This window comes from Physeter macrocephalus, chromosome 19, assembly GCF_002837175.3.
Source record: "Physeter macrocephalus isolate SW-GA chromosome 19, ASM283717v5, whole genome shotgun sequence".
Lineage (NCBI taxonomy): Eukaryota > Metazoa > Chordata > Mammalia > Artiodactyla > Physeteridae > Physeter > Physeter macrocephalus.
Genome location: NC_041232.1, coordinates 10,788,768 through 10,804,688, shown reverse-complemented (window position 1 = coordinate 10,804,688; position 15,921 = coordinate 10,788,768). Strand labels below are relative to the sequence as shown.

Here is a 15,921-nt window from a genome sequence, read left to right as displayed (position 1 = left end):
TGACCGAGGTCAGCTTGTGTTTGTTTCACTGTCCACACCATATCAGCTTCTCTCTGGGCCCATCAGCCTTCATGACCCATGGAAAGAAGGGTTCATTCATGACGGAAAGAGAGAAAACAGCAGAGATCCTTCAAAAAGCACATTAGGATTGGAAGAGTAACATCACCGGGTACATGGAGGGCCGCAACCAGACAAGTCTTTTTTCTTTTATTAAATATTAGATACAAAATAATATTTGTGAAATATGTATAATAAATAAAAAAATAAATGCCAGTAAATCCAAACACAGTATAAGAAAGAGAACATCACCAGGATCTTTGAAGCCCAGTGAGTACCCCTCCCTCATCCTATCTTTCCTTCCGCAGGAGGTAACCCCTATACAGAATTCATGTTGATCATCGTCTTGCATTTCTTCACCGTTGTAACAACTCTGGCTGAGTCTATCACAAGGCTGCTCTATAACACTTCAGAGAATGTGCAAGTATCTGAGCATGTCTGCTGAAGTGGAACAATGCTGGACAGCATTGCTCTGACTCGCAGCCCCAAGAATATAGTGCTAGTTGCGAATTTTAAACTTTATTTAATGGAATTGTACCATATGCACTCATCTGCAACTTGCTTTAGGATGCTCAACACACTCTTTTGAGAGTGAGTCACCGTATACTCCTGGCTGTAGTTCATTTATTTTCACTGCTGAACAGGGTTGTGCGGGACCAATGAACCAGTCTCTATGCATTTGCCTACCTTCGGGCATTTGGCTTGTTTCTGAAGTTTTGCTATTACAGAATGCTGCTGTGAACATTTTGTAGATATTCCCTGGAGCCCATGTGCACAAGTGCTTCCATGAAATCCTACGAAAGGAATGTCTGTATCTTGGAAATGTACCACTTTAATTTTACTAGATAATGCCAGATTGTTACCCCACAGCAGTAGATGGATTTTTTGGAACATGTTTGCCAAAACTTGATTTTGTTAGACTTTAAAAAGTTCTACCATTCTGACTGAGTGTAAAATAGCATCTCATCGTGGCTTTAATTTTAATTTTCCTGATTAAAGATGGGTTGAGCATCTTTTCATATTTTTAACAGCCATGGATGTTTTTTGGTGAAGTATTCCCTCAAGTCTTTGTACATTTCTCTTTTGAATCATCTTTTTTTTTCTATTGATTTATAGTAGTTCCTTAAGTAGTTTGTATTCTAATTCTTTGTCAGTTATATATGTTGCAAATATGTTTTCCCAACTTGTGGTTTATGTTCATCTTTTACAATGAATTCTTATGGCAAAGAGAAGTTCCTAGTTTTACTATGTCTACATTGTTTTTTCCTTGTGATTTGCCTTTTTTAACCTTAAGAAATGTGTTCGTATCTAGCAGTCATGAAGATATTCTTCCATATGATATTCTAAAATGTTTACAGTTTCATGTTATACATTTAAATCTTTAAAGCATCTGAAATTAATTTTTATGTATTGCATGAGGTAATACTCCAATTTCTTTCTTTTTTTTTTTCTCCTCAGTTGTGTAATTAACTGTCTCAGGACAGATTATTGCAAAGTTCATGCTTTCTCCTTTGCTATAGAGCTTATTTCTCTTGTTTAGAAGCCTGTGTGTGGACTCCCTGTTCTGCCTTGTCAGTTCACTAATGCCATACTCTCTTAGTTATTATGGCTTTAAAATTATTTATTTATTTATTTTAATTGAAGTAAAGTTGATTTACAATGTTACATTATTTCAGGTGTACAACACAATTTGATATTTTTATAGATTACACTCCATTTAAATTTATAAAATACTGGCTCTATTCCCTGTGCTGTACAATATATTCTTGTTTCTTACTCATTTTATACACAGTAGTTTGTACCTCTTACTCCCCTGCCCCTCTCTTCTCCCTCCCCCCCACTTCCCTCTCCCCACGGGTAACCACATTTGTTCTCCATATCTATGAGTCTGTTTTTGTTTCATTACGCTTGTTTGTTTCATTTTTTAGATTCCACATATAGGTAATAACATACAGTATTTGTCTTTCTCTGACTTATTTCACTAAGCATAATACTCTCCTGTTCCATCCATGTTGTTGCAAATGGCAAAATTTCATTCTTTTTTATGGCTGAGTAATTCCATTGTATATATGTACCACATATTTTGTATCCATTCATCTGTTGATGGACAATTAGGTTTCTTCCATATCTTGGCTATTTTAAGTAATGCTGCTATGAGGATTGGGGTGCCTATCTTTTCAAATTAGTGTTTTCTTTTTCTTGGATATATACTCAGGAGTGAAATTGCTGGATCATATGGTAGTTGTATTTTTAGTTTTTTGAGGAACCTACATACTGGTTTCCAGAATGACTGAGTCAGCTTACATTCCCAAGAACAGTGTACTAGGGTTCCCTTTTCTCCACATCCATAACAACATTTGTTATTTGTAGTCATTTTGGTGACAGCCATTCTGACAGGTGTGAGGCAATATCTCACTGTGGTTTTTATTTGCATTATCCTGATAATTAGCAGTGTTGATTTTTTGTGTGTGCCTGTTGGCCATCTGTATGTCTTATTTGGAAAAATGTCTATTCAGGTCTTCTGCCCATTTTTAAATTTGGTTGTTTGGTTTTTTGATATTGAGTTATTTGAGCTGTTTATATATTTTGGATATTAACTCCTTATCAGACATATCATTTGCAAATATTTTCTCCTATTCCATACATTGTCTTTTCATTTTGTCAGTGGTTTTCTTTGTTATGCAGAAGCTTTCAAGTTTAATTAAGTCTCATTTGTTTATTTTGCCTTTGTTTCCTTTGCATGAGGAGACTGATCCCCCAAAATGTTGCTATGTCAAAGAGTGTTCTGTGTATGTTTTCTTCTAAGAGTTTTATGGTTTCTTGTCTTACACTTAGGTCTTTGATCCATTTTGAGTTTATTTTTGTATACGGTGTGATGAGATGTTCTAATATCATTCTTTTACATGTAACTGTCCAGTTTTCCCAGCACCACTTATTGAAGAGTGTCTTTTTCCCATTGTATGTTTTTGCCTCTTTTGACAGATTAATTGACCATAAATGTGTGGGTTAATTTCTGGGCTCACTATTCTGTTCCATTGATCTATGTGCCTGTTTTTGTGCCAGTACCATACTGTTTTGATGATTGTAGCTTTGTAGTATAGTCTGAAGTCAGGGAATGTGATACCTCCAGCTTTGTTATTTTTTCTGAAGTTTGCTTCGGCTATTCGGGGTCTTGTGTGGTTCCATATAAATTTTAGGATTATTCGTTCTCATTCTGTGAAAAATGTCATGAATATTTTGATAGGGATTGCATTGAATCTGTAGATTGCTTTGGATACTATGGACATTTTAACAATATTAACTCTTCCAATCCATGAACATGGATTGTGTGTCTTTCCATTTCTTTGTATCATCTAAAATTTCCTTCATCAACGATTTGTAGTTTTAAGAATATAGGTTTTTCACCTTCTTATTTAAGTTTATGTCTAGGTATTTTATTCTTTTTGATGCTATTTTACATGGAATTTTTTTTTTGCTTTCTCTTTCTGATAGTTCTTTATTAGTGTGTAGAAAACAACAGATTTCTGTATATAAATCTTGTGTCCTTCAACTTTACTGAATTCATTGATGAGTTCTAACAGTTTTCTGGTGGAGACTTTAGGGTTTTGTATATGTAGTATCATGTCATCTGCATAGTGACAGTTTTACTTCTTCCCTTCTAATTTGGAAGCCTTTTATTTCTTTTTCTTGTCTGATTGTTGTGGCTAGGACTTCTAATACTGTGTTGAATAAAAGTGGTGAGAGTGGGCATCCTAGTCTTGTTCTTGATCTTCAAGGACATGCTTTCAGCTTTTCACTGTTGAGTATAACGTTAGCTATGGGCTTGTCATATATGGACTTAATATGTTGAGGTATGTTCTCTCTATACCCAATTTGTGGAGAGTTTTTATCATAAATAGATGTTGAATTTTGTCAGAAGCTTTTTCTGCATCTATTGAGATCATCATATGATTTTTATTCTTCTGTTTGTTAATGTGGTGTACCACATTGACTGATTTGTGGATTTTAAACCATTCTTGCGTTCAGGAATAAATTCCACTTGATCATGGTATATAATCCTTTTTCTGTATTGTTGAATTTGGTTTGCTAATATTTTGTTTAGGATTTTTGAATCTATATTCATCAGAGATATTAACCCATAATTTTCCTTTTTTGTAGTTTGTCTAGTTTTGGTATCAGGGTAATGGTGGCCTCATAGAATTAATTTGGGAGTGTTCCCTTCAATTTTTTGCAATAGTTTGAAAATGATAGGTATTATGTCTTCTTTGTATATTTGGTAGAATTCCCTTGTGAATCCATTTGTTCCTGGACTTTCTTTTGCTGGGAGTTTTTGGATTACTGATTCAATTTCACTACTATTGATCAATCTATTTAGGTAATCCGTTTCTTCTTGATTCAATCTTGGAAGATTGTATGTTTCTAGGAATTTATCCATTTCTTCTCAATTGTCCAATGTGTTGGCATATAACTGTTTGTAGTATTCTTTAATTATTTTTTTTACGTTTCTGTGATATGAGTTGTAATTTCTCCTCTTTCATTTCTTATTTTGCTTATTTGGGTCCTCTCTCTCTCTTCATTAATGAGCCTGGTTATAGGCCTATCAGTTTTGTTTATCCTTTCAAAAAAACAGCTCTTGGTTGCATTGATGTTTCCTATTTTTTCTTTTTGCTCTCTCATTTATTATATCCTCTTTGATCTTTATTATTTCCTTCCTTCTGCTGACTTTGGGTTTTGTTTGTTCTTATTTTTCTAATGCCATTAGATGGTAGTTTAGGTTATTTATTTGAGATTTTTCTTCTTTCTTGAGGTAGGCCCGTATCAATATAAATTTCCCTCTTAGAACTACTTTTTTGCCTTTTGTAGATTTTGGAATTTGTGTTTTTATTTTCATTTGTCTTGAGGTATTTTCTTTCTTTCTTGATTTCTTCATTGACCCAATTGTTTTTTAGTAGCATGTTATTCAGTCTCCACGTGTTTGTGTTTTTCCCGTTTTTATTCCTATAATTGATTTGTAGTTCTGTATCATTCTGTTCAGAAAAACTGCTTGATATAATTTCTTTTTTCTTTTTAATATTTATTTAATTTGGCTGTGTCGGGTCTTAATTGTGGCACATGGGATCTTTGTTGCAGCATGTGGGATCTTTCGTTGCAGCACACAGGCTCTTTGTTGAGGTGCCCAGGCTTCTCTAGTTGTGGCACATGGGCTTCTCTCTCTCTAGTTGTGGCTCATGGGCTCCAGAGCACCCAGGCTCAGTAGTGGTGGCATGTGGGCTTAGTTGCCCCACAGCATGTTCAATCTTAGTTCCCTGACCAGGGATCAAACCTACATCCCCTGCATTGGAAGGCAGATTCTTAACCACTGGACCACCAGGGAAGTCCTAATTTCTGTACTCTTAAATTTGTTGAGACTTGTTTTGTGGCCTAGCCTGTGATCTATCCTGGAGAACGTTCTGTGTACACTGAGATGCCTGAGAGCCACACAGTGAGGTTATGGGTAGAGAGAAAGCATGGACTTTGGGCTCTACTTTTGCTAGTGTTTGAGGCTAGAGTATCTAGGGTTTTGAGGGTTTACTCTTTATTAGCTAATTTACAGCCTAAGAGTAGGAATTAGGGTAAGGGAAGGGAGAAGTGGATCACTCAGTGTTCAGTTAATCTAGGTTACTCAGGACTTTCTGAAAGGAGAGACCTTTGTGAGTGGGGATAGCCTAAATCCTTATCTGGTTGTTTTTCTAGTAGCTGTGTCTTACAGCTGGCAATATGTTTGAGATAGATGTCTTTATTTTTCCTGTTAGAAACCTGTTTATTATAGTTTTCTTAAACATTTTACTACATGCATTACAGAATGGGCATTGCTTCTAATCATTGTAGTAACATTGTGCTGAACTCAGTAAGTAAGCTCTGTTAGAAACATCTTTATTACAAGTCTTCTTAACCACTTCACTAAATGCATTAATGGAATGTATATCCTTTACATTCACTGCATGAACACTGTGCTGAACGCAGCTTTCAAGTAGCTCTGTAGTAACATCTTTATTACAAGTGACACTGAATGGATATCACTTCAATTTACTAAAATAACACTGTACTGAATGCAGCTTACAAGTAGCTTTGTTTGAAACATATTTATTACAAGTCTTTTGTAATGAATGCCTTCCTTGGCAGTCAAAAAGCTTAATATCAGATACTTACACAACAATAATGTGATTTATTTCCAGAAGACATACTTTGTATGCTTTTGAAATTATTAAGACTTATTTTATGACCCAGAATATGATCCATCTTGACAAGTGTTCTGTATGCAATTGAAAAAAATGTGTTCTAAATGTTGATCATGTCAAATTGGTTGATAGTGTTGTTCAAGTCTACTAAATTCTTGCCAATTTTCTGTCTACTTATTGTATTCATTAGTAAGTGAGAGATATTGATACCTCTGACAATAATTGTGGATTTTTCTATTTCTCCTTGTAGTTCTATTAGTTTTTACTTCATGTATTTTGAAATTATACTATAAGGGGCATAAATATTTAGGATTTTTATGTCCTTTTCATTAAGTGAACCAGTTACTATTATGAAATGACCTTGTTTATCCTTGGTAATATTCTTTGCTCTAAAATCTATTTTTCCTGATATTTATATAACCATTTCAACTTTCTTTTGATTATTGTTGGCATGCTTTATCTTTGTACTTCCTTTTATTTTAACTTAATTGTGTATTTATATTTAAAGTGCATTTCTTGGTACTTCCCTAGCGATCCAGTGGTTAAGACTCCGTGCTTCCACTGCAGGGGGCATGGCTTGATCTTTGGTCAGGGAACTAAGATCCCACATACTGCATGGCCAAAAAAAAGAAATAATAATAATAATAATAATAATAAAACAAGAGCTTAATAGTTTCTTTTAAAATAAAATGAAGTGCATTTCTTGTAGGTAGCATATATTTAGGTCTTACAGTCTTATCCAGTCTGACAATGCTGTCTTTTTTTTTTGGCTGCGCCACGCAGCTTGCAGCATCTTAGCTCCCTGACCAGAAATTGAACCTGGCCCTGGCATTAAAAGCGTGGAGTCCTATCCACTGGACTGCCAGGGAATTCTCAATGCTGTCTTTTAATTGTGGTGTTTAGACCAGTTACATTTAATTTGATTGTATTGTTGCATTTGAATCTATCATTCTGCTATTTGTTTTCTATTTGTTCTGTCTGTTCTTTGTTCCTGTTTCCTTTTTTCTGCCCTCATTTGGATTTATATACTATATTTTATTTTTACCTTTTATCTCCTCTGTTGGTTTATTAGCTAAAACTCTTTGTTGTGTTACTTTAGAGGTTATGTTGCATGGTTCATAGTATACATTTTAACTTATCACAGTTTGACTTCAAGTGATATCGTATTTCTTCACATACATGTGAAGGATGAGAATCTTACAACAGAATTCTGCCATTTCTCCCCTCCTGGACTTTACGCTATTGTCGTCATGCATTTTTCTTTTATATATATCAGAAAGCGCACAGTACATTGTTTTTTTTTTTTTTTGCTCAAACTGTTAATTGTTATTAAGAGATTAAATAATAAGAAAAAATCTTTTATACTAACCCTTCTGGTGTTTTTCATTCTTTTGTGTAAATCCAGATTGCCATCTGGTGTCATTTTTCCTCTGCCTGAAGCACATTATTTAACATTTCTTGTACTGTGGATCTGCTTTTGGATGTTTGAAAATGTCTTTATTTCACCTTTGTTTTTGAGAGTATATTTGCTGAGTATATAATTCTAGACTGATAAAATTTAAGTCACAAAATTTGCTCCACATCTTTTTGCTTGCATTGTTTCCATCAGCATATCTGGTATTATCCATATCTTTGTTCCTGTGTACATACCTTTTTTTAAAAACTGGCTGTTTTTAAGATTTTTCTCTTAAAAATGAACAATTTGATTATGATGTGCCTTGATGTTATTTTCTTCATATTTTTTGTTTTGGAATTAATTAAGCTTTTGTATCTATGAGTTTATCATCACCATCAAATTTGGAAATTATTTGTCCATTATTTCTTCAAATAGTTTTTCTGTTCCACTCTTTTGCACCACTTCCACTCCTTTCAGGCCACCTATTATCTGTATTTTGGGCTTCCTGAAACTTTCCCACAGTTCACTGATGCTTTTTTTGTTCAGTTTTTGGATTCTTTTTTCTCTGTTTTTCATTTTGGATATTTTCTGTTGCTATGCCTTCAAGTTCACTAATCTTTTCCTCTGCAGTGTCTAATCTGTGTATTTAAAAAATCTCATCCATTTTAGTTTTTATATCTAACAGTTCAGTTTAGTTCTTCTAGAGATATTTTCCATGTCTCAACTTATTAAAAATATACAATACAGTTATAATAACTGTTTTATTATCTTTTACTGCTAATTCTAACATCTGTTTCAGTTCTGGGTAGGTTTCAGTTGATCGATTATTCTCCTTAGTATGGGTCATGTTTTCCTCCCTCTTTGCATCCAATCTTCTATTGGATGCCAGAAATTGTGAATTTTATCTTTTTGAGTATGAGATATTTCTCTGTTTCTATAACAATTCTTGAATTTTTTCTTTGATGCAGTTGAGTTACTTTGAAATAGTTTGAATCTTTCAGGTCTTGCTTTTATGATTTTTTTACATAGGTCTGGAGCAATGCTCAGTCTCAGGCTAATTATTTCTCACTATTGAGGCAAGACCTTCCTGAGTACTCTGCCCTGTGCTCTGTTAAATTTTTTGAATCTTGGTTGTGGAAACAGGCACTATTCTTTTTTTTTTTCTGCAAAAAGCTTTATTATTTCCATTTGGTCCAAGGCATGGGAGAGGGCTCTGGGGTGGTTAAAAGCTGCCTAGTGGGTGCAGAGAGGGACTTCAGGCAGAAGCCCTGACACCAGAGGGGCTCCTTAAAGTCCACTGGACTCTGGAGGCTCCTAGTCATTTTTGAGGGTGAACTTTTCAAAGAGATACTCACCCAGCCCAGCTGGGGACCAGCCAGCCTGTGGAGGTTGGCTAGGTGGTCACCCATCTTCTTGATGAGTTTCAACTCCTTGTCTAGGAAGTGGCTCTCTAGGAAGTCACAGAGGTGGGGGTCTGTGTGGGCAGAACCCAGAGCATGCAGATCCAAAAGGGCCTGGCTCAGGTTCTTCTCTATGAGAATGGTGGCTTCCATAGCATCCTGGGTTTTACCCCACTCATCTTGAGATGGCTTCTATACTTCCTGGAAGAGGGCACAGCTGCCACACTTGTGTTTCATTTTCAAGAGACACTTGGCACCCTCTCGCTTCTCCTCAGCCAATTCTCAGAAAAAGTGGCCCATACCCTCCAAAGCCACATCATCGCAGCTGAGATAGAAACCCAGAGAGAGGAGGGTATAGGAGGCCTGCAGATGCATGCTGACCAGGAGGTTGACAGCGGCCTCCACCTCAGTGGAAAAATTCTGATGAATCTGGGAGCTCATCGTTGATCAGTAATAAAGAGTTAAGCTCAAAAAATGGTGTTGGCTGGTTCTGAGGCTAGCTGAGTGGCTGATTCTGAAGGTTGCAACTGGAAAAAAGTTGGAGGGTGGTCATAGTCTGGTGCAAGGGACATCCCTGGGTCTGTTCTGTCCAAACACTGTTGAAGCAAGAGACAGACCCTTGGGACTGCCGAGCACACGGCCAAACAGGCACTATTCTTAGCCTTATGTGATCTCTAGATACCATTCTCTCTATTTCTTTTAGATGGTTCTTTCCCCAGCTTTGGGTAGTTTCCTTATGCAAGCGCACCAGTCAGTAGTTGGTTGAATACTCCAGGAGGACCCTCTGCAAATCTCTAGGGTTCTCTGAGCACCTCTTTCCTCTCTGGCACTCTGTTCTATGAACTCTAGCTGCCTTGGTCTCCCTGGATTTTCTGGTCTGTCTCCTCAACTCAGAGTCTGCCATGTTCTGCCTCAGTTTCCTCTTCCTATACTGCAGCATGGAAATTCTCTCTAGGAGGTAAGCTGAGGAGATTGTATGGTTCATGTTATGTTTCCCATGTTTCAGAGATCATTGTCCTCTGTTATCTGATATCTAGTGTCTTGAAAACCATTGTTTTAAATGTTTTGTCAGGGTTTTTTTGTTTGTCAGAAAGGTAAATCCAGTTCTTTTCACTCCATCTTGGCCAGAAGTGGAAGTCCCAGTTTGTTTTTGTGAAGTTCATAAAGTGTATTTTTTAACCACCTATGTGATGATCATTAGGCCAGGATTCATTTTTATTATTGTAATATCAAGTGTTTTTTAAATCACAGGTGCTTGGTACAGATGTCATAAATAAAGCTCAGGGACTGAGATTATGCTAAAAAAACTTCAGCCTTTTGATATTCAGGGTTAACTTGGCAGACTCAGGAGAATATATTATATAAATAATTCTTAGTAAATGTCTAAATTATTCTTTAGGAAAGAAAAAAATGTCCAGATTCTTCCAGATTAAAGTAAAACTTTTAATATTCCCCATTGCATTTCCTCCTGATAAATTCTGCCAGTTTGGAGGGAAAAAAAGTACTATTTAACGTGGCTCTTTTCTTTTTTGTTGTTGTTGTCCAATGTTCTCTTTTTTAAAAATTGAAGTATAGTTGATTGACAGTGTTGTGTTAATTTCTGCTGTACAACAAAGTGATTCAGCTATACATGTATATACCTATTCTTTTTTGTATTCTTTCCATTTTGGTTTATTACAGGATATTGAATATATTTCCCTGTGCTATATAGTAGGACTTTGTTGTTTATCTATTTTGTATACAGTAGTTTGAATCTGCTATTCCCAAACTCCTAATTTATCCCTCCCCCACCCCCTTTCCCCTTTGGTAGCCATAAGTTTGTTTTCTATGTGTGTGAGTCTATTTCTCTTTCATAAATAAGTTCATTTGTGTCATTTTAGATTCCACACAAATGTGATATCATATGGTATTTGTTTTTCTCCTTCTGACTTACTTCATTTAGTAAGATAATCTCTACACCTATCCACGTTGCTGCCAATGGCATTATTTTATTCTTTTTTATGACTGACTAGTATTCCATTGTGTATATATACCACATCTTCTTTATCCATTCATCTGTCAATGGACATTTAGGTTGCTTCCATGTCTTGACTATTGTAAATAGTATTGCTGTGAACATTTGGGTGCATGTATATTTTTGAATTAGAGTTTTGTCCAGATATATGCCCAGGAGTGGGATTGTTGGATGATATGGCAACTCTGTTTTTAGTTTTTTAAGGAACCACCATACTGTTTTCCACAGTGGCTGCACCAATGTATATTCCCACCAACCGTGTAGGAGGGTTCACTTTTCTCCATACTCTCTCCAGTATTTGTTATTTGTTGACTTTTTAATGATGGCCATTCTGATCTGTGTGAGGTGGTACCTCATTGTAGTTTTGATTTGCATTTCTCTAATAATTAGCAGTGTTGAGCACATTTCCATGTGCCTGTTGGCCATCTGTGTGTCTTCTTTGGGGAAATGTCTATTTAGGTCTTATGCCCATTTTTTGAATGAGTTGTTTGGTATTTTGCTATTGAGTTGTATGAGCTGTTTGTATATTTTGGATTAATCCCTTGTCAGTCGCATCATTTGCAAATATTTTCTACCATGCCGTGGGTTGTATTTTCATTATGTTTATGGTTTCCTTTGCTGTGCAAAAGCTTTTAAGTTTGATTAGGTCCCATTTGTTTATTTTTTGTTTTTATTTTTGTGGCCTTGGGAGACTGACCTAAGAAAACATTGTTACGATTTATGTCAGAGAATGTTTTGCCTATGTTCGCTTCTAGGAATTTTATGGTGTCATATCTGATATTTCAGTCTTTAAGACATTTTGAGTTTATTTTTGTGTAGGGGGTAAGGGAGTGTTCTAACTTCAATGATTTACATGTGGCTGTCTAGCTTTCCCAACACCACTGGCTGAATTATACACTCCATTGTATATTCTTGCCTCCTTTGTTGAAGAGTAATTGACTGTAGGTGTGTTGGTTTATTTCTGGGCTCTCTATTATGTTCCATTGATCCATATGTCTGTTTTTGTGCCAGTACAACACTGTTTGTTTACTATAGCTTTGTAGTATTTTCTGAAGTCTGGAAGAGTTATGCCTCCAGCTTCGTTCTTTTTCCCCAGGATTCCTTTGGCAATTCTGGGTCTCCTGTGGTTCTATAGAAATTTTAGGATTATTTGTTGTAGTTCTGTAAAAAATGTCATGGGTAATTTGATAGGGATTGCATTAAATCTGTAGATTGCTTTGGGTAGTATGGCCATTTTAACAATATTAGTTCTTCCAATTGAAGCACATGGGATATCTTTCTATTTCTGTGAATCATCTTCAATTTCCTTTATCAGTGTTTTATAATTCTCAGTATATAGGTCTTTCATCTCCTTGGTCAGGTTTATTCCTAGGTATTTTATTTTATTTTATTTTATTTATTTTTTTAAAGTAAATTTATTTATTTATTTATTTTTGGCTGCGTTGGGTCTTTGTTTCTGTGCGAGGGCTTTCTCTCGTTGCAGCGAGCGGGGGCCACTCTTCATGGCGGTGCGCGGGCCTCTCACTGTCGCGGCCTCTCCTGTTGTGGAGCACAGGCTCCAGACGCGCAGGCTCAGTAGCTGTGGCTCACAGGCCCAGTTGCTCCACGGCATGTGGGATCTACCCAGGCCAGGGCTCGAACCCGTGTCACCTGCATTAGCAGGCAGATTCTCAATCACTGCGCCACCAGGGAAGCCCCTATTTTATTTTTTTGATGTGACTTTAAATGGGATTGTTTTCTTGCTTTCTCTTTCTGATACTTCATTGCTTTTTTTTTTTTAAACAGATGAACACTTTATTTATTTATTTATTTATGTCCACATGTTGCTTGTGGCATCTTAGTTCCCCGACCAGGGATTGAACCCAGGCCCTCAGGAGTGAAAGTGCAGAGTCCTAACCACTGGACTGCCAGGGAATTCCCGATACTTCATTGTTAGTATAAAGAAATGCAACAGATTTCTGTATGTTAATCTTGTATCCTATACCAAGAGTTGCTTCTTCCTAGTCCTGAAAGTGGATTCAGTTTATCTCTCCGTTTGGCAAGGTTTCAGAACCTCATTTTTGATACTTTCCTATGGAGAGATATGTTTGATAAGGCAGAAACTTCTCTTGACAAGACAGGTTGACTGTGGTGATCTGTCGAGACATTAGTGCCTCCTTCTCCCAAAATTGGTCAGAAATTGCTTAGCTGTTCTGTTCTAGATTTTTGGCTAGTTATAGGAAAGCCAGAGCTGGTCAGAGAGAATTAGCTCAATACAGCCACAGCACCCTTATGCCACTTCACTGAACTGGAACAGAAGAAATCAATCATTTACCAAAAGCTCACAGGCCCAAGAGAGCCGATGAGAAGATAAAATATGCTCCAGCTGTACAATCCATTAGAAAAGAAATAGTAGAAAGTACACTGAATCAGAGATTAGGAAATCTTGGTCAATATCAAACCAGAGCTGCACTGTATATAGTTCAACACCTCTTTTTTTTTTTTTTTTTTTTTTTAGCCATGCCACATGGTTTGCGGGATCTCAGTTCCCTGATCAGGGATTGAATCTGGGCCACAGCAGTGAAAGCCAGGAATCCTAACCACTAGGACACCAGGGAACTCCCTCAACACCTCTTTTAAGAGTTAAGGTTCTAACCACCCAGTGAGACCTCTCTTGTCTCTGAAGTCTTTTTTTAAACTGAATAGCACTGAAGCCTGAAACTTTCCAAGTCTGGCTTAAGTATAGTTTTCCACCAGTCCTAGGTAAACAAGCAGAGCCATTTTCTTTTCTTTTTTTAAAATTTTAATTTTATATTGGAGTATAAGTGATTTACAATGTTGTGTTAGTTTCAGGTATACAGCAAAGTGATTCAGTTATACATATACACATATCCATTCTTTTTCAAATTCTTTTCCTGTCTGTCATACAGAGTGAAGTAAGTCAGAAAGAGAAAAACAAATATCATATATTAATGCATATATGTGGAATCCAGAAAAATGGTACAGATGAACCTATTTGCAGGGCAGGAATAGAGACAGAGGTAGAGGGTGGATGTGTGGACATGGCAGGGGGGAATGGGGGGTGGGATGAGTTGGGAGATTGGGATTGACATATGTACACTACCATGTGTAAAATAGATAGCTAGTGGGAATCTGCTCTATAACACAGGGAGCTCAGCTTGGTGCCTTGTGGAGACCTAGATGGGTGGGATAGGGGTGGGTGAGAGGAAGGTCCAAGTGGGCAGGGATATATGTATACATATAGCTGATTCACTTCGCTGTGCAGCAGAAACTAAGACAACATTGTAAGACAACTATACCCCAACTAAAAAAAATTTTCCTAATTTTTCTCTCCCCCCATCTCTCCCCTTTGGTAATCATAAGTTTATTTTCTAAGTCTCTGAGTCTGTTTCCGTTTTGCAAATAAGTTCATTTGTATCATTCTTTTTTTACATTCCACATATAACTTATATGATATTTGTCTTTCTCTGTCTGGCTTATTTCACTTAGTATGATAATCTCTAGGTCCATCCATGTTGCTGCAAATGGCATATTTCATTCTTTTTTATGGCTGGGTAATATTCCATTGTATATATGTACCACATCTTCTTTATCCATTCCTCTGTCAATGGACATTTAGGTTGCTTCCATGTCTTGGTTACTGTAAATAGTGCTGCAGTGAACATAGGGATGCATACATCTTTTGGAGGTTAATCTCTCGTCAGTCACTTCATTTGCAAATATTTTCTCCCATTCTTTGTGTTCCCTTTTTGTTTTATGATTTCCTTTGCTGTGGAAAGGATTTTAAGTTTAATTAGGCCCCATTTGTTTATTTTTGTTTTTATTTCCATTACTCTAGGAGACGGATTGAAAAAGATTTTCCTGCAATTTATGTCAAAGAGTGTTCTGCCTATGTTTTCCTCTAGGAGTTTTATAGTATCTGGTCTTACCTTTAGATCTTTAAACCATTTTGAGTTTATTTTTGTGTATGGTGTTAGAAAATGTTCTAATTTCATTCCCTTACAGTAGCTGTCCAGTTTTCCCAGCACCACTTATTGAAGAGACTGTCTTTCCTTCATTGTATATTCTTGCCTCCTTTGTCATAGATTAATTGACCATAGGTGTGTGGGTTTATTTCCAGGCTTTCTATTCTGTTCCAATGATCTATAAGTCTGTCTTTGTGCCAGTATCATACTATTTTGGTTACTGTAGCTTTATAGTATAGTCTGAAGTCAGGGAACCTGATTCCTCCAGCTCCTTTTTTCTTTCTCAAGATTGCTTTGGCTCCTCAGGGTCTTCTGTGTTTCCATACAAATTTTAAGATTTTTTTGTTCTAGATCTGCAAAACATGCCATTGGTAATTTGATAGGGATTGCATTGAATATGTAGATTGCTTTGGGTAGTATAGTCATTTTCACAATATTGATTCCTCCAGTCCAAGAGCATGGTATATCTTTCCATCTGTTTGTGTCATCTTCGATTTCTTTCATCAGCATCTTATACTTTTCAGAGACAGGACTTTTGCCTCCTTAGTTAGGTTTATTCCTAGGTATTTTATTCTTTTTGATTCGATGGTAAATGGGATTGTTTCCTTAATTTATCTTTCTGACCTTTCACTGTTAGTGTATAGAAATGCAACAGATTTCTGTGTATTAATTTTGTATCCTGCAACTTTATTGAATTCATTGATGAGCTCTAGTAGTTTTCTTGTAGCGTCTTTAGGATTTTCTATGTATAGTATCATGTCATCTGCAAATAGTGACAGTTTTACTTCTTCTTTTCCTATTTGGATTCCTTTTATTTCTTTTTTTTTTTCTCTGATTGCTGTGGCTAGAACTTCCAAAACTATGTCGAATA

At 36.3% G+C, this 15,921-nt stretch overlaps 1 protein-coding gene and 1 pseudogene across 3 annotated transcripts in view; one reads left to right on the top strand and one right to left on the bottom strand.

The window, feature by feature from the left end:
• The window catches only part of TMEM116 (transmembrane protein 116), a 165,172-nt gene that overhangs the window by 29,332 nt on the left and 119,919 nt on the right, over nucleotides 1–15,921 (top strand). The gene's annotated exons all lie outside the window — the stretch shown is intronic.
• LOC102993240 (ferritin light chain-like) lies at nucleotides 8,986–9,512 on the bottom strand (annotated as a pseudogene).